The 19,855-nt window shown below is 42.5% G+C and overlaps 1 protein-coding gene across 3 annotated transcripts in view; it reads left to right on the top strand.

The window, feature by feature from the left end:
* The first annotated feature begins 12,043 nt into the window (after positions 1 to 12,043).
* Positions 12,044 to 19,855, top strand: part of Lclat1 (lysocardiolipin acyltransferase 1) — a 121,560-nt gene continuing 113,748 nt past the window's right edge. The window contains exon 1 of one of the 3 annotated variants that reach the window (XM_057788624.1): positions 12,044 to 12,170. The gene's annotated coding sequence lies outside the window, so the exon portion shown is untranslated. Of the gene's footprint in view, positions 12,192 to 12,619; positions 12,648 to 19,855 lie in introns of those variants that run through there. The other 2 variants (XM_057788615.1, XM_057788633.1) reach the window with 2 other exon arrangements.

Genomic DNA, 19,855 nt, shown 5'->3' with positions numbered 1-19,855 from the left:
CAGGCTTATTGTTAACTAGCTCTTACAACTTAAATCAACCAATTTCTATTATTTCATATTTACCACGAGGCACATGACTTATTACCTCATATCTTGCTTCTTCTGAAGCTGCTAGGGTCTCCCTGTTGAGAAAAGTCTAAGTTCTTAAAATATTTTAAATACCGTATTCTGTAGGTCTTTGAAGTGTTTTAAGATTACTTAACCATCTGAAATATATCTCTGTATGTTTAGAAAACCCAACTCACATGGCTATAAGTTTGACAATTATAAATGATTATTAATTTGTATTTTAACTATACTTTACATTTTAAATGAATTGCATAAACATAATACCTTAAACAAGAATAAAAATATACATATAGTATAACAAAACTGACCTTGAATTTGTATCAATAAAGCAAAATCCACACCAATGTATTCATTTCTCTGTCAGTAGAGCATACCATCAGGAACTGAAAATAGAAAAGACATGAAATCTTTCTCAATGCCTACAGAGGGCAGTAGTGTTCCCAACCCTTTGATGTTAGTTTAGTGTAATAGTTTGAATCTGAAATGTCCCCAACGGGCTCATATTTTAATCCCTATTCCTCATCCAGTAGATAGTTCAGACAATAAATACTTTAGGAGATAGGACCTGGCTGAAAATAAGTCACTGGGCTTTGAAGATTACAGCCTGGCCCCTAGTCTCTGCCACTCTGTGCCTTCTGGTCTACCATCATGTGCACAGCCTCCAGTACACACTCCGACTGCTAAGAACTCCACCATGCCTTCCCTGTTAGGGTGGACTGAAACTGTGACCTCATATGAAAACGTTCTCCTTCAAGTCATTTCTGTCACGTGTTCTATCCCACTGACACAAAGTACTTCACATACCCAGTCCCTTTGATTTGGATGTCTGAGCAGCAAGGTGCCACATTTCTCCTGTTTAAGTCACTCAATTTATGTAATATTTGTTACAGCATCAACAGAAAATGAATACACTAATTCTAGCATAGTTATAAAATGAAGATGCTGTATTTCTGGGGCTGTGGTCAAAACTAAATAATTAAATACATTTATAGTAGATGGGCCTCTTTCTTCTAATGTTTCCTTGTGTAGTTCTCCTCAACCCCATCTAAGAAATCATACACAACTTATTTCTTCATATCAATATAGTTAAGAACTTAAAAGGAAGAAATAACTTGAGGGGATGATAAAAAAGAAAAAAAGTGAGAGAAGAAAATGGCAGATATGTCGCTACTCAGTTCCCCATTCTAAAACAATGCAGCTCCGAAGTCCAGAGGCAAGCTGTGCATCTAAAGTGAGCAGGATAGGAACGCTTTCTTTCCAGGTTGATTGAGAGTCGTATTTTCCTTTCCCCTGAGACATAGCCGGAACAAATTCATAAGCCCAATTAGGAAGACTAGTAAGCAACTCTCGCCTTCTAGGCAGATTCACCTCACCGTATCTCCACAAGGTTGGAACTGTTTATTTATCAATAAACTAAGGATGAGGAGTTATCTCTAAAGGAGAAACTTCAGACCTTGGAATTACATGTGCAGAATGTGGACCAGAGGCTAGGTGCCTCAATGAAATCACTAGAAATACATATAGGCCAGAAGATTCAGGCTTTACAAAAGACAATAGTAAAAGGATTTGAAGTGATTGAGGAAATTATTGGAGCTGATGAACATGGAAAGAAGGCACAAAGACAGGATTCAACATTGCCAGTAGATGTCAGAGATGACTTACTTAGGGTTTTAGCTTTCTACCCTGTAATCTACTCTGATAAAGATTCAAGTTCTAAAGGCCCAAAAGGATCCAAAGAAGGTAGATGTATACCTATAGGAATGAATGATCTAAAAGAAATTAAGCAAGCTCTTGTAACTTATGGCTTACATTCCACATTTGTTAAGGAGATGATAAAGACTTTGGCTTCTAGCATTAAGGTGACTACATGACTGACTTCAGTTAGTTTCAGCAGTCTTGGATGATGGGCCCCGGTTGATGTTTAAATGTTATTTCAGAGAAAAAGTTAAAGTTTTAGAATAACAGGGAAAATCAAAAGGACTTGAGACTTCCCAAGATCAAATTCTTGGTGAGAACACTTATGCTGACCCACAGGTTCATGTTCTTTACAATAAACAAATCTTGTCCCTATGCCACAAAGCAGCCTTAAATGTATGGGACAGGATTCAAGAACAAGGAAAACATATACCAAATCATATACCAGGGTTAAACAGGGCCATAGAGAACCCTTTAGTGACTTTTACAAAGATTAACTTAAGCTGTACAAATAGGAGTAACAGACCCAGATACCAGACAAGTACTTATTGAATCTCTGGCTTTTGGAAATGTCAACTTAAAATGCAAAAAGATACTTGGGCCTTTAAAGGTTAGATCAGTACCTATGGATGAATGGATCCTGTATACAATGAACATTGAGACATTTGACTATAATACTGAATCTTGTGTAGGAGAAGCAATTTACAAAGGAATGAGGAGACATCAAAATGCCAAACGTTTTAATTGTGGTCAAATAGGATATCTGAGAAGGGATTGTAGACAAGGAATTTTATAAGCTCAGGGATCTTTTTGAAAAAAGTGGGGGGAATTGGATGATGGGATAATAGATTGGTATTTGTGAGTTGTTGTTTATAGATAATTACATTGCCATAGATTTTTGTATATGGATACAAAATTATTGTATGTATGCATGCTTCTACCTCTGTTTAAAACATTTTTTATGTTTTGATATATATATTGTATTGATATATATTTACCATATTGCAGTGTACATTTCTACCTCTGATTAAAATACTTATATATTGTTTATATATTGATATATATATATATATTTACCATATTGCAATTTATACTTGTACATTGTTTACATTTGGAGGTCATTGTCCTCATTTATTGCACAGTTGTTTATTCTCTTAGTCTTTAAGTTAGATAGGTATTAAGAATTGTAGATCATTAGTCATCTATGTTTGTCATGTTTATAGTTAGACTAATCAGATTCTTTAGATACATAGAGATTATATTCTGTATAAATATTCTTCAACCTCTTCAAAGAGCTGTAGAATATAGCATTTAATTTAATCTTAGAGTTCTGTGGTAGCAAGACACAATTGCTCCTGGCAACACAGATCTATTCCCAAGAGATTGTTGAACACCAAAGACACTCCACTTGGAGCTTGTCTTCTTGGCAAAACCAGCCTCTGGGCAAGGAACTGCCCATACCTCAACTACTGACAAAATACATAGTATCTGGAAATGGATAAGCAGAATTGTCAAAACTTGCCAAGACAGGGTAAGATGGTTTTGAAATTTTACTTGCCTGTTAAAAATACTCTGTCAGTTATTCTAGGCCTTAGCCAAAGTTGGTCGCTTCAGCATTGCAAATGTGACTTTGGGTCATTGCCCAAGTAGCCAGTTGTCTCTGTGATTTGTTGCATGTTTTGGAAGTTGTTTGATTGCACTTCCTAATTACTCAGGTAACATTATTTCCCTTCTTGGATCTTCGATGGGGTTGAAGACTAGATAAATGTAGTTACTTTCCTCTCATGACTTGGCCAAGCTATTTATTATATAAGACTTAAACTAGTTAGAATAGGATATTTCTTCTTAGTGCATATAATTTTGTAGTGTTTTGTAGTGTTTTCCTGTGGAGATAAGAAAAGAACCCTGCCCCTAACCTATCTGTATTTCTTACAATCAGTATGATCGCCATTCTTGTGAATGAATTGTTATTTATCTTTTCCAAGTGGCTTCTCTTCTTCAAACCAGACCTTTATTAATTTTGACGGTATCCACAATTTTTCCTCTCCTGTGGAAACAAGAGCAAAACCCCTTCCCCAATGCAGCACATCTCCTAGCTTCCATTGTGAGGTCAGCACATCCTTGAAATAAACTGGTTGATTTAGTTCAGTAGACTTTTCCATTAGCCAATGTCTTTCTGCAGCCATTGTTCCCTTCTCATTAGCGTTGAGAAAATTCAAGGTTAACAAAGCATTATGTAACCTATGTCTGGGGGTATTTTCCACCCCTTTCTGTTTGTTCAACATATCCTTTATAGTTCGATTTGATCTTTCTATGACTGCTTGACCTGTAGGATTGTATGGTATACCTGTAACATGCTTAATATTGTAATAATCAAAAAACTGTTTCATTTTCCTAGAAACATAAGCAGGACCATTATCCATCTTTATTTGTGTAGGTATACCCATGATAGCCATGACTTCTAATAAATGAGTGATTACTGAATCAGCTTTCTCTGAATTTAAAGCAGTTGCCCATTGAAAGCCTGAATAAGCGTCAATGGTGTGATGAACATATTTTAATTTGCCAAATTCTGCAAAGTGGATCACATCCATCTGCCAAATTTCATTCCTTTGAGTGCCCTTTGGATTAGCCCCTGCAGGCAGTGGCGTTTGGTTATAGAAAGAGCAAGTAGGTGCCTGGAGGTGGCACACGCCTTTAATCCCAGCACTCGGGAGGCAGAGGCAGGCCGATCTCTGTGAGTTCGAGGCCAGCCTGGTCTACAAGAGCTAGTTCCAGGACAGGAACCAAAAGCTACCGAGAAACCCTGTCTCAAAAAACCAAGTGAAATGGAGGTTTATCGATGGGTCTATCGGTCAGAGTTCTGTCAAGAAACAAATAGTCTATTTGACTAAGAAGGGATAAATGAAGAGAATAGAAGGGACTTAGGTACGGTTAGTCGGGTTCCTGGTCGGGTGGGGGGCATATAGAGGGTGTAGGGAGGAGAGAAGAAAGAAGAAGGAAGAGGAGCAAAGGAAGAATCAAGGAAGGAAGAAACAACCTCAAAGGAAGTTAACAAAAGATATTGAGGCACTGCGAGAATATAAGACTAAGCCATTCCTGCATTTGGGTCTTGTCTCAAGGGGCAAGGGTCAGAAGTGGCTTCTAGAATGCTGGAGAGAAAAGAAAGCCTTATATATGGAACTATGTTTCCACCCCCAGGGAGGGAGCAGGGGAATGCACACCTTGAGGTACCTGTGTTCTCACCATGCTTGATGCCTCCAGAGACAGTGGACCAGGCATGCTGGAGATGCCAGCTGGGTGGATAAGCATAGAACAAGATATGGGAGCCAGTGAAAATCATCTTTTCACTGTGGGTGGTGTGTGTGTGTGTGTGTGTTTTAGCATAAATCTCTTTCATTCATTGCAGCACCCAAACTCCTGAGCTATCAACGACCACACTTGCTTTTCAAAAAATTAAAATATCCTATTTCAAATGTCGTTTGAACAGGGGATGCTGTGGGTTACAGAAGCGATTGCTTTAGGCCTTCAATATGAGTCTGTGGCCTCTGCCAACTCTGTCTGTCTCTTCTCCTCATTCCCTCTGGAGAGAGTTGTTCCAGCTTTGTTGGCAGCAACTCACTTGGCCCTTCTCTGAAGTCTCCTACTGAGCACATATTCTTTTTACTATCATGTTTGGAAGCAGCAGCAGCAGCAGTTCCATGACCATATAGGTATTTAATAGTAACAAAAGCACAGTAAGAACTAGAGCATGGGTTTATTGCTGGTGATCCTATTTCCTTGAGCATAGCAGAGAGTGCCCTATTAAATGTGCCTATTAAATCAATGGCTCATGTGGTTGAGCAATTAATCAATCAGCTGTATATTGTATTGTAGGAATCAAGAAAGATTCAGAAAATGGGGAGAAATTAGCCTTCTGGGCAGTAGAGGAGATTAATGTCGTCCTATAAACATATGGGTACATAAATGGGGGAATTCTTTTGTTTTTCTACCTCAAAATAGATATACCTGGATAAAGTTCTACCTGCATGTTACAGAATACAAATATGCCAGTTTGTTATTCTCAGTTCCTTCAGCCAGAAGCAACTATTGCAACGATTGCAACAGAGTCTCTTGTGTCTTCCCAGAGCTTCCCAGGCATCTGCAGTCATATACGGGATCCTTCAAGAGGCTAGTGCTGACTTAGTTGGTCCTCATGTGTCTGCATTGGATGCTGCCATGAGCTTTGTTTGTTCATGGCTCACAGCTGCCCCTCTTCTCCGGGGGACACTCTTTGGAAGAGTGTTGCCTGCCTTGCTACACTGGTTCCGTCTAACATCCAGGTATGCTTAATAACTGACCAATATTGGAACATAACACAGCCTCAAGGCTGAGTAAACACATAGAATAATTTTTGCTCCAGAGTTTCCATGGGTTCTAGCTGAAGCTTGTCTCTTGTGGAGACCACATGGTTACTTTCCTCTGTCGTCTCCATATTCTGTTTCTTTCACCCGTCTTCTCTTGATAGCGAGCGTCTTATAAGCAGATCTCTACTTCAGCCCCCATTTCTAGGAAACCACTAGCAGGAAATGTTCCTAGGAAGCAGCCTAAAGATGGCATTCTCAAGAGGACAAGGTGGTAACCAGGACAAGTCCCATTGCTAGGCAACAGCAACTGGTCCCATGGTTAGTTACTGGAGTATTAATAGGAATACTGTGGCAGATGACTTTGCTGAACAAGAGATGGGTGCAGGAGAAGAAGGTGCCTTAGCTGATGCGGTCTTTGGTGTCTGACAGGTTTGAATACTTACTGTAAGGATTTGGAGATGGTTGGCAAGCAACATGTTGGAGTTGGAAGACATGCGCAGTAGAATTTAAAAAAGTTTTTTGTCACCTGCCTCCAAATTGAAACTAGACATTGTAGTGATATTTTGCTTGTGTTTTAACAAATAAAGCTTGTGTAAAGATTAGAGTGCAGAGCTAAGCTACTAGAGGCCAGTAAGTGGTGACTCACATCTTTAATCCCAGGACTTGAGAGACAGAGACAGAGACAAAGATGGAGTGATCTCTGTTAGTTCAAGGCTACCCTGGGCTACACAAGATTGAATTTATCTAAAAGAGAAACAGAGCTCACACCAAGATGATTTCAGCATTTGGGATCCCACGCCTTTAATCCCAGCATTGGTAGGTGGAGACAGACATGATATGGCTGGACAGAGGGAGGAATAAAAGGTGTGAGGAGACAAGATCTCAGTGCAGTCCGAGGATGCCATCTGAAGCAGTCAGCCCGAGGATGCTGTCTGAGGACACGATTGCCCTTTTGGTCTCAGGATTTGGAGGAGGTAAAAGGTCTTTCTAGTGACTGACTGCACTGTTTCTCTGATCTCTCAGCTTTCACCCCCTAATATCTGACTCTGGGTTTTACTTATTAAGACCAATTAGCATTTGTGCTACAAGGCAGATCCCTGGAACTTAAAAGCTGAGTAGATTCTCATCTTGGGTGTATTTCCAATACTAGATTTGGGGCGCTGACACAGAAACAGCTGAACTTTGAACCTTGGGATGAGGCTTTCTTGAGAACCTTGAACCCTCAAATTCAAGCAGGCCTCTTTGACTTGATGGAAGATACAAGGTCTACTTGACTCTGTGGGTCAAAGCTCATCTTGACAGTAAGGGAGGGAAAGGCTTTTCTCATAGTCGGAAGGTGATTACTGGGTGTGCATCTCAAGGCTATGATAAGTAGAAACAGAATATAAAGTGGGTTGGTTTTTGTTTTGTTTGCTCTTTTTACTCTTTGGTCTTTTGAGGGACCCATGTTGGTATGTCAAAATATAATATAGCTTGTTTGTTTTACTCTAAACTCTTTTTTACTCTTTTGGCTTTTTACTCAGCTCTCAAATAAATCACATGCAAAGTCTTACCATTACTTATAAAAGCCTAGCCTTAGCTTGGCTTGTTTTTAGTTAGCTTTTCTTAACTTAAATTATCCCGACTACTGCTTCCCTCTGGGCTTTTGTCTTTTCTTACTTCTGTAATCTTACTTTTCCTTTTACTCCATGGCTGATTAGGTGGCTGTGTGACTAACCAACCCCTGGCGTCCTCCTCTCCTTGTTCTCTTGCTCCTCCTTCTTGGTTTTCCTATATATACTCTCCGCATGCGAGCCACGCCTATCCTTTCTCCTACCTCTCTATTGGCCTTTCAGTTTTTTATTAGACCATCAGGTATTTTAGATAGGCAAAGAATCACAATTTCACAAAGTTAAACAAATGCAGCATAAACATCTTTATATTGTTAAACAAATGTTCCAGAGCATAAACAAATGTAACACACCTTAAAATAATATTCTGCAGCAGTGGGGACAGATAGGATCATTTAACCAGTTAGAGGAACATCCGTCATGGCATAGTGTGTCTTACTATTGGCTTACTCTGTCCCTCAGAAAGGGCCTGGATGACACTGCTTATCAAGGTGATGGGAGATGCTCCGCCTGGGACTAACGACGTCATTGAGAAGCTCTGAGGCATTTGTCTTCTAAAAGTAGGACAGGACTAAGGGAAAAAAGATATTACAAAACAGGAAGCTTTGGTGGCATTGGGGAATGACAGCTGCCAGAAGAGCAGAGACAACTGTGAGAAGCAGAGGCAATCTAATTACCATAATGGATGGCAAGGTCTAAGTGGCAGCCAGGGGTCTTGCCCTGACCTTATGAAGATGGCTGATGGCACATAGCATTTGTTTTAGGCAGGAGATATGCGGGCAGACAATAAGGGCGCCATATAATATATGGTCTCAACAGATCAACGATAGGTAAAAGAGTGGGGTCAGATATCACCCCAAAGGAGAATTGTAATCTGTTGCCCAATTTCAAGACCTGAGCCTATTAGACAGACTACGAGGACTGAAGGAGCCACTGCTCTATGTGAGGACCCAGCACACACATTTCTTTGGTCCTTCTCCAAAGTGTCTTACAATCATTGTTATTTTTTTGTCTTTGTTTTTAATATCCACAGACTGGGGGTTGAGAAGCACTCTGATTTTTAGAGAAAGTTGACTAAAGGATCTAAGTTGATGGGGCTCTCTATAATTCTTAAGTATCCTTTCACTCTCTCCCTTATTCGCCATCAGAATGGGGCACTAGTGAATTTAGGTAATAGAGAGAGTCCTCACCCGGGCCTGTCTTGGTGGGTCTCCTGGAGTCTATCACTATCCTACTGGCCACTTCTCCACTTCCGTGATGTGCCATTGGAGTGGATATACTTAGCCAATGACTGACATCTCACACTGGTGATGTACTAAAGCTGAAGGCTAAGCAAGCACCCTCAGAGCTGCCCTGGCTCTACTAGCAACTAAGATAGAAAACAAGAGCAGTTTTACACCCAAGGAAACATACCATTCTTAAGGACAGACTTGTGCAGCTTTGCTCCAAGGCTGTGTTCACTTTCCTGTTTTCTGTCCTAATGGATTCCAAAGGGATCCAGCCCACCTGGCATCACGTTGGTCTAGCATCTTGAAACATCACACCAGTCAGTCTGATGTGCCTAAAATGTGAGTATTTTGTTGAATGCCCTGATGAGATACATGCATACCAGAGGTTGGATAAACCTCACAGAAATTCAAGAATTAGTTACATGAGCCGGGCGGTGATGGCGCACGCCTTTAATCCCAGCACTCGGGAGGCAGAGGCAGACGGATCTCTGGGAGTTCGAGACCAGCCTGGTCTACAAGAGCTAGTTCCAGGACAGGCTCCAAAACCACAGAGAAACCCTGTCTCGAAAAACCAAAAAGAAAAATAAATAAATAAATAAATAAATAAAAATAAATAAAAAAAATAAAAGAATTAGTTACATGGATGAAAATTTTAAATAGTGATTATTATGCTTAAAGTTAGAAATAATTTTAGATTTAAGAGAGATGGAAAATGAGTATAGGGATTTTTTCATCTCTTTTCTCTCTCTGTTAACCTCTTGTGTAAGCCTAGAACAGGTAACAAAACAAAGACAATGGCTGGGCATGGTGGCACACAGGTCAGCTATTTAAGAGCCTTGAAGAAGGAGGGCTACATGTTCAAGGTCAACCTATTACTTGGTGATCTGAAGGCCAGTTTGGGTAACTTAGTGAGATCCCATCTCTCAATATAAATTAAAACTGTAAAAAATGGTCTGAGAATGTAATCCAGCTTTCTTAGAATATGCAAGGTCAAGCCCAGCATACTCAGGAGACAGAGGCAGACAGTTGTATGTGAGTTCAAGGCCAGACTGGTAGAGTCTGAGTTCCAAGACAGTCAGGGCTACACAGAGAAACCCTGTTTCGAAAAAAAAAAAAAAAAAAAAAACCCAAAACAACAACAGCAAAATATTATGCAAGGTCCTAGGCTCAATCATGATTACTGGACAAACAACAACAAAACAAAGAAAATAATCTTCACACAATGCTATTATCTAGCTCGTAGACTTTATTGGGGCAGTGAAGAGGTCCAATGGTCTTGGGTTAACACATTTTCTCCCAAATGAATAACAAGTTACTGTAGCTTGCACCTTTTACTGCCAGGAAAAGAAGCTTAAGACTTCAATAATGTTTTCAGGTTTAAGAATCATTATGCACCGGGCAGTGGCCGCATGTCTTTATTCCCAGCATTCGGGAGGCAGAGGCAGGCGGATCTCTGTTGAGTTCGAGGTCAGCCTGGTCTACAGAGCGAGTTCCAGGACTGGCTCCAATGCTCTGAGCTGTCCCTTAGCAGTTCCCCTGTAGAGCAGCTGCAGAGGAAGAGCGGCCAGAACAAGACAGGGCCCAGCCCGGAGCACAGCAATCCTGTCTCTCCAGCACAGCAGCACACAAACGGAACCTGCAGCAGAGGAGAGGCTATGTGCGGCCTCCTCAAGTCCTCCTAGAAGTTACAGGACATCCATGAGAGGTTCTGGGCGATCACCATGTTCATCCGACAACAATGGCAAACCCTTGAAAACTAAGAATTTCCAGAAAAAAAGAAAAGAAAAAAAAATTTCCAGAACTCTGATTTTAGAGACAAAAATGAGGTCTATCCAACCTCATAGGCATAACTACATCTTTGTGTTCTAGTGGTCTCCTTTGTTGTATTTTTATTTTCTAATACAATTTCTGCACATCTCAAATACTGAAATATTGAACACAAGTAAAGGAGATGGAATGCTGGTTGTGGGCAGGAAGGTACCTTCCCTCTTTTTTACAAATTTAGGGTCTTGCTCAGTGGTGGAGGTGCATACCTTTGACTTAGCACTTGGGAGGTAGAGGCAGGAGCATCTCTGTGGGTTTGAGGCCAGCCTGGTCTACAGAGCGAGTTCTAGGACAGCCATTGTTACACAGAGAAACCTGTCTTGGGTGGAAAAAAAAGCAACCCTCCTTCCTGGTTCTGCTATCGGGAGTCCTGGGGTTACAGGCATGCACTGCCTGCCACACAAGGCTATCCTGTACTTAAAAAAAAAAAATCATTTCTCTCTGTTCCATGTTAAATAAACAAATTAAATGTATAGACATACAAAAATGGCCATGGAGGGGTTCTGTGGGTTGTGGGTGGATGTTTACTATTTTAAAAGATTTTTATTATTTGTTAAAAGCCAGCAGGAAGGCATTGTGCCGGGGAGGTTAAATTAACCACAATTCCTACCATCTAGGTGCTTAGTCTAGTGGGTTTGGGTTCAGACCCAAGGCAGTAGAAAGATCTTTCAAGAATGCTAAAACAAACAAACAAACAAACAAACAAACAAACAAACAAACAAAGTGTCCAGGAGGAAAAGTTGAAAGCTGAGCAAACACGTTTGATTAGTAACAGTTCTGCTCTATGAACAGTGGATTTGTATTCTGATTTGGGGCAAGAAAGCAAGGCTTAGAAATTAGTGCCTAGGATTTGTTTTCCTTTAGGCAACGTCAGAATTCGAAGGTGCCTTTCGTTTTAGGCCATCAGGACCCTGGTTCTAGAACTGGCTGGATGCTAATTTGCTCTTTGATTTGGGTCGTAAGAATTAGGCTTGCAAATGAGCGCTCTAGATTTGTTATCCTTTATGCAGCAATTGGGTTCCCCGGAACAGAGAGAGGCCTTCACTGAGTTCCGATCTCGCTTTCTCCGCCAGTCTTCTGTTGCAGGCCAGACCATGATCTGGGCACGGCCCCTTTAAAGGAGCCTAGACGACGTCAGGGGTCTCTCCCGGCTGCGGAGCAGGGGCGGAGCGTCCAGCACCAGGGCTTCTACGTAGCCGGGGACGCCTCGCGTCACAGCGCCCTCAGCCAATCAGGATGGAGCCTGGCGGGACGCATTACTAAGGCGACGGGCTGGACGCCTCCCCGTTTCGGGATGAATTAGCGGCGGGTTCTGCTCGTAGGTTGTGACCCCCGTGGAGTCGCGGTCTCTCTCTGGTGTCCCCGCGACGTCGCGCGGTTTCCCCGGCGTGTCCCAGGTGCGCGGCCCTCGGCGTCAGGTGCGGTTTGGGCGCGGGGAACATGGCGGCGACCAGGGGAGTCCCCGAGTGGGCGGAGGGGGAGCTGCGGCGTGGCCGCTTTTCCTGAGCGCTCGCCTCCTCCGGTGGCCCCCGAGGGACGGTCACTCGCGGGAGTTGGGGGAGGGTTAGAGCGAGCGACTCGAGAGAGGCGGAGGCCTCCGGAGCCGAGCGGGCTGTGGGACAAGGGTCGTCTTGTGCCCCGTCTGTGCTCACGGACAGGCACCTTTACGTCCACGCCACACCTTGGCGGCCCCGGGAGCTGCTGGGTCCCCAGACACCACCTGAGATGTGCCCGGGGCCAGATCCCAGGTGCACAAAGCTGGCATATCCCACGTGGGATACCCACAAGAAAGCTGTCCAAGGCTCAAGCCGCCTGTTTGCCGCGGGTGCGAGAGGTGTGCACCAGGTCTAGGTAGCAGTGCCACCAAAGGAAAGGTAGGCCACGCTAGAGGCTGATGTCCAGGCTGGCTGATTTTTCTGTCCGTCTTTTGAGACATGCTCTTGCTAAGGGCTAGCCTTCCAACCCGTGGTTCTTCTTGTCTCTGTATTGTACCTTATAATTGGTGCAAAAGTAGGCGTGGTACCTGGCAGGTTCTGTCTTTCAGGTTGTATCTTAACATCTAAAATTATGTTTGACCAGAAGCAATAAAGACGGAAGGTGTTTTTCTTGTTGTTGTGGAACTGTTTGGTTTTCTCGACCTTTGCTAAAGGATTAGTTGCCTTTGAAGTTCACGTTCTGTATTCGGTGTGCTTTGAATGGATGTAGACAAATCTAAGTTTAGCAATTCATTTTAAGTCCCGGAAAAGTGTTAATGTCGGCGAAGGGATTACCAAGATAAATGCTTTTCATTCACGTCCTTCATATATTTCGGCAAAGAAACATCTTGTCATAAAAAGTTTTAAGTATTTGGACTATCTAAAATACTACTATTTTATCCAGGCGGTGGTGGTGCACGCCTTTAATCCCGGAACTCGGGAGGCAGAGGCAAGCTGATCTCTGTGAGTTCAAGGCCAGCCTGGTCCACAGAGCAAGTTCCAGGACAGGCTCCAAAGCTACACAGAGAAACCCTGTCTTGAAAAAGCAAATCAACCAACCAACCAATCAGAAAAAACAAAAACAACAACAACAAAAAACTATTTTGATGATAGACTTTGCAAAATTTGTGTATTTAAAAATGTTATTTTTATTTGCCTATTTGAGGCTGGTGAGTTTATATGCATCATGCAATGTGGATACCTCCTGGAGCTGGAGTTACAGATGTTTTTGAGTCACCTAATGGGGTATTGGGAACCCAACCCTGACCCCCTAAAAGAGCAGTAAGTGCTCTTAAGCGTTCAACTATAGCTCCAGCCCATAAACTTGTGCATGTTTGAATTAGGAAAAGAATTGAAAATCTATAGGCCAACTTGGCTTCAGTCCTCAATAGCTACTGTCTCAGGAGTGCCCAGGGTGCGTCTGGCACTGTGATTTCCACATAGCTTCAACCTTAAGTTAAACAAATGTTGGGGTTGCCCTTTTCCCACCAGGTGTAAAGACTGGCTGCTGCAGATGGCAGGAGAGGAGCTCTTCTACACCGAATCTGGGGAGATAACATCAGTTTGGCCTGGTGTTGAGGTTTTATGTAGTGATAGCTAGGTTGCTTCTTAAAATACAGTAATTATGTAACTTCCGTGGGGTGTTTTGTCTCTGAGTGGAGAGGACAGTTCTTGGCCAAGCAGTCTTCATTAAAGTTTTGTAAGGGGGCGGGGCAGTGCATCTAAAAGACAGTGGTAAGAATTGACGTGTATTAGTATGCTCTACTCTGCCTGATGGTGTGTCAAGGGCTTTGTGTCCACTCAGTTGTTCAACGCCAGTGTAAAGTGATTGCATCAACAGATGAGGAAACTGTAGCAAATGATATCCGTTGTCCTAAACCATTCAGTTAGCTTTGTGAGTCCAGGTTGTGGCCGCCCACACCTGTCTGTTTTGTTTTTTTTTTCCTGTCCTGGGGATTGAATGCAGAGGCTTGCATATGCTAAACAAGTGTTCCATCACTGAGCTATTCCCAGCCCTTTTTTATTTTGAGACAGGGTCTCACTGAGTTGCCGAGATTAACCTTGAACTCATTCTGGAGCTCAGGAAGGACTTGAACTTGTGATCTTCTTTCTGCCTCAGCCCTCTGAATAGCTGAAATTCCAGTCCTGCACCACAGGGCCGACTTCTGTGTTCTTCCATACCTTCACTATATGCATCCAGGTGTATCATATGCTAAGGGGAATATGTGAGCTGAGTTTTCAGGGTCTTTTACTTGTATAAACAATTATGATTCATTATTTTGGCATCCTTCATTATTTGTGTGGCAGTGGCTACAATTACTTTGGTTAAGTAGTATATTCTACTTTTTTTTGCTTATTTTCTGAGACAGGGTTTCTATATGTAACAGTCCTGGCTGTCCTGGAATTTGCTTTGTAGACCAGGCTGGCCTTAAACTCATAGAGATCTGCCTGCCTCTGCCTCCCAAGTGCTGGTATCAAAGGTGTGTGCCACCACCACCCTGCTTACTTTGTTTTTAAGACATCAATCTCATCTGTAGGACAGGGTGATTTGGAACTTGATCTGTAATCCATGATGGCTTCAAATTCTAGGCAGTTATAGACACTCAGCCTTCTGAGTGTGAGGACTCCTGCTCAGCTTTGATGTCCAATATGTTTAAAAGCTATTTTAAAGCAGAGTTATAACTAATACTACCAGGAAACACAAGTTTATAGCTTTAATTTTTAGTAGATATTTTGTGTTTGTGTTGGTGTTTGCATGCTTGTGTAGGGTGTGACATGCACATGTTCATGTAAAGGCTTTATTTTTTGAGAAAAGGGTCTCACTGAACCTGATGCTTATTGATTAAGTAGACTGGCATCCTCTTGTTGATTGGATTACATTCGTGCACATGCTGCTAGATCTGGGATTTTACTTGGGTGCTGGGGCTCTGAACTCAGCTCCTCATGCTTGTGTAGCAAGCACTTTACCCACTGAGCCATCTTCCCAACTCTGGTTAAATTCTTTGAGAGAATACTTTGATGGATAAATTTAAAAACAAACAGACTGGGTTTTAGTATAACTCATTACTAAACAATAAGCTAATAATTTTCTTAGTCTTTTTTGTTTCTGTTTTTGACTTTTTTTCCCCCTTGAGTCAGGGTTTCTTTGTGTAGCCCTGGCTGCTGGTTGTCCTATGTAGATCAGGCTTGCTTTGAATTCACAGAGATCTGCCTACCTCTGCCTCCTGAGTGCTGGGATATTTTCTCAGTCTTTATAGGAAAAAAAAATGACATAAAAGTGGCTGTTATTTCATTGTTTCATAACTCTATCTGGAATCTTTCTGCTTCCTTGGAATGTAAAATTAATTCCTTATCTAATCCTTGAGGTCAAGGAGAGACCCAAGTTCAATCTGAAGATGTGGGGAAGGAATAGATGATTAACTTACAGTGTGCTAAACTCTCAGTGATAGGCACAGAGAACTCTGGGAGCATGTGCTGGGATGGACTTAGCTGAGTGAGGAAGGGAGCTAAGCAGAGCATGAGGGAGACCAGCCTCCAGCAATGTATAGGCAGGAACGCTGTCATGGCCAGATGAATGAGAGTGTGTGTATCCTTTCAGGGAGAGATACAGGAAGAGTTAGGTCCAGGCTGGGAATTCTCGACTAGGACTGATTTTATGCTCCTGGCACTATGGATTTCACAAGAACTTTAAGTCTAGAGCTAAACTAGACTTGCGCTTTTCTGTCAACTGGCCAGCTGGAGTTGCTGGGAAGAGGAACCTCAGCTGAGAAAATACCTCCATCAGATGGCCTGTAGGCAAATCTCTAGGTCCCAGTCTTGATTAATGATTGATGTGGCAGGGCCCAGCCTGCTTGGGAGTGGTGTTTTCTCTGGGCAGATAGATAGTCCTGAGTTGGATAAGAAAGCAAGCTGAACAAGCCATGGGAAGCAAGCCAGTTAGCAGCGTTTCTCCTCGTCCTCTGCTTTAGTCTCTGCCTTGATCTCCTGCCCTGACTTTCCTCAGTGACAGACTGTGATGGAGTTGTAAGTTGAAATGAATCCTTTCTTCCCTAATTGGTTTTGGTCATATTTTATGGTGGCAGTAGAAATCTTAACTAAGACATGGAGTGAAATGATCAGCTTTCTGTTCTGCTTCTTTGTTTATTTATTGGGTGTTTTTGAGGCATGGTCTCACTCTAGCTCAGGCTGGCCTGGGCCTTGCTATGTAGCTGGCTTCAAGCACAAGGTTATCCTCCTGCCTCAGCACTTATCAAGTGCTGGGATTACAGGCTAACATGAGGTGCCACACCTCGTTTTGTTCTGGAGAGGTGTCTTTGGTAACAGAATGTAAAGAAGAAACCAGTTAAGGATCATTTCATAATCCAGGCTTGGTGGTTTAGGCTGGATGGTGTATAGGCTGGATGGTGTATATATAGGCTGGATGGTGTATAGACTAGACGGTGTATAGGCTGTATGGTGTATAAATAGGCTGTATGGTGTATAGGCTGGACAGTGTATATATAGGCTGGATGATATATATAGGCCAGGTGGTGTATAGGCTGGACAGTGTATATATAGGCTGGATGATACATATAGGCCAGATGGTGTATAGGCTGGACAGTGTGTATATAGGCTGGATGATGTATATAGGCCAGATGGTGTATAGGCTGGATAGTGTATAGACTAGACGGTGTATAGGCCAGACAGTGTATTGGCTGGACGGTGTATATATACACTGGATGATATACATAGGCCAGACGGTGTATAGGCTGGATAGTGTATAGGCTGGCCATGAGCTGGAGAGAGCTGAGTTCAAATTCTTAAGTTTGGAAATCAAAATAGAATGTGAGGTGAATTAGGTATGAAGAACAGGAGTGTGTGAGAGGCAGAGGTGGGACTCCTCTACAAAACAAACGTTATATATTTTATAACTAATGCTTGGAAATTGAGGCGCTGTTGACTGATATAAGGAGAGGCTAGCCGGATTCTTTGTGGGGGTACCAAAGGAGTGAGTGGAAGAACCGTCTAAGATAGGTTTTGGGAAAATTGAATATTGCTAGGAGAATGGGTATTAGGTTGCCTGCCTGCCTGCCTGCCTGCCTGCCTGCCTGCCTGCCTGCCTGCCTGCCTGCCTGCCTTCCTTCCTTCCTTCCTTCCTTCCTTCCTTCCTTCCTTCCTTCCTTCCTTCCTTCCTTCCTTCCTTCCTTCCTTCCTTCCTTCCTTCTGTCCTTCCTTCCTTAGAGAATGGGTATTAGGTTGTCTCCCTCCCTCCCTCCCTCCCTCCCTCCCTCCCTCCCTCCCTCCCTCCTCTTTCTTTTTTTTTAAAAACAGATTTTCTCTGTTTAGCCTGGGATGTCCTAGGGCTAGCTCTGTAGACCAGGCTGGCCTCAAACTCAGAGATTCGCCTGCCTCTGCCCCCAAAGTGCTGGGATTAAAGGTGTGCACCACCACCCTGTTGGATATTTTTCTTATATTAGGCTTTTGTTGTTATTTTGAGACCAGGTCTCATGTAGGCCAGGCTGGTACTGAATTCTCTCTGTAGCTGAAGCTGATCCTTTGTCTCCAGCTTTCAAATGATGTGATTATAGACGCGTACTTCCACCCCCAGCTTATTTTGAGTACTTATATATTTGCACAGTAGTGATTTCAATGTGGAAACAGCCACTGATGAAACGAGGTTGTTGTAAATGGATCATGCAGATGTTTATAGCACTACAATTACTCAGTGCCAACAGTACCACAGTGCGGGGCGGGGGGGAGGTCAGTTAGGGTGAAAGTGCGAACTTGCCACAGTTGGAGGATCCTGTTTCATTTGAGCATGCTGCAGAACCTTTCCAATCATAAACAGAATCAATACTTGCGGATAGATTAAACAGATTTATTTGAATGATTCAGAAAGCGATGATTTTATAAAAGTTGATCCTTTAGTGTGTAGTTGCTGATATAGACCAGTGGGACTCATGTTGATAGGAGTGTGACATGGTTCGTACATACAGCCACTTTGACATGTATGACTTTGTCACTCCTACCCGAGGTGCTTTGGTCATAGTGTTTCTTTTTTTTTTTTTTTTCCAGCAATAGCTCCTTAACTAGGATAGTCAGGGCCCAGCTACACAACCCAGTCTAACCTTGAATTATGCCAAGTTGTGCAGGCTGGTCTTGAATTCTTGGTCCTCCTGACTGTGCTTACTTTGTGCTGATTGCAGGCATGTGCCACTCTGTTCAGCCTGTGTTCTTCGCTTCTGTGCCTGCATGCCTGTTTAAACTCAGTGAAAATTTAAAATATGTGGTACTCTTGTGCCTTTATTTTGAAGGGGTTGCTTGAACAAGAATAGTCCCTGTATTACAAAGTATGCCCAAAGTTTCTGAAGACCCATGTGGAGTATGCCTTCCTTTGATTGTTTAGAGCCATTCTTTCTGTGGTGTGGGATTTTTAAATGAAATCTCCCTTTTGCCTTTCATGTGCTACTGCAGTTTTTTTCTTTTTTTGTTTATTGTACAGTCTTAATGCTTCATTATATAATTTTGAAATTTAGTAAAAATATATACCCACCCTTCTGATAGGGTCTCTGTGTGACTAGGCAGGCCTTTGAACCAAGGTGCCTCATCCTCACTAGTGTTGAGTGCATTGTGAGCCATCACACCTGCCTAACACTTAAGTTGTTCAGTAAAGTCAGTTGATTAAGGAAAAAGTGTTTGTGTGGTGATACTTTGTGATCTAACAAATAAAGCTTGCCTGAAGATCATAGTGCAGAGCTAAGCCACAATTAACTACAGAGGCCAGGCAGTGGTGACACACACCTTTAATCCCAGTCCTTGGGAGTCGTGTGCCTCTAATCCCAACACTAGGGCTGTGGAGACAGGAAGGATATGACTTGGTGGAGAGAGGAATGAATATAAGGTGGGAGGAGACAGGAACTCATGGCATTCAGTCTGAAAACTTGCAGAGACAGTCTGAAGATTCCATGGAGGTAAGAACTTTAGTGGCTGGCTGCTTCACTTCTCTATCTTTCAACTTCTACCCCCAATATCTGACTCCAGGTTTTTATTGAGACCAGTTAGAATTCACAGTACATGTTTTTGTTCTCTTGCAGCTAGGCCTTTGTCACTAGCTTTACTTATGGTTTAACTTCTCTTTCCTTCCGAGGCTAGGTATACTGGAAATTAGATGTCCTCTTTGCTACTGGTATGAAGAGTTCTTGTCTATTGAAGGTACTAGTCGTCCTTGGAACTGAGTCTTCATTCAGTTCAGGTGTTCCCAAAGCTATATTTATTTTTTTTTTTTGAATCTAGAGTTTTGTGAGGAAGTCTTATATTCTTACTTTGAATTAAGAATGCTTAATGTCTGATTCTGTCTTTGGGGACTATCCTTAAGACTTCTCAGGGTCTTTCCACCCCCTGCCATTTACTTGGCATTTCTAGATTGGTAGATGTTCACATTAGTTTCCTACAGCTGTTGTACCAAGTCACTACAAACATTTGTGGAGACAAGCACTCTGAAATCTTGTTAGTCAGCCAAGATCAAGAGTAACAGAGCTGTGGCTTGGTGTGTTTCTTTGGGACTGAACGGCTGCAGGATTGGTCGGGACAGAAACCTCTGTCAACAGTTTATAAGTGAAGAAACAAGA

The sequence above is a fragment of the Chionomys nivalis genome, chromosome 1 (assembly GCF_950005125.1).
Source record: "Chionomys nivalis chromosome 1, mChiNiv1.1, whole genome shotgun sequence".
Classification (NCBI taxonomy): Eukaryota; Metazoa; Chordata; class Mammalia; order Rodentia; family Cricetidae; genus Chionomys; species Chionomys nivalis.
The sequence above is the reverse complement of the archived record's forward strand: the minus strand, read 5'-3'. Positions and strand labels throughout refer to the sequence as shown.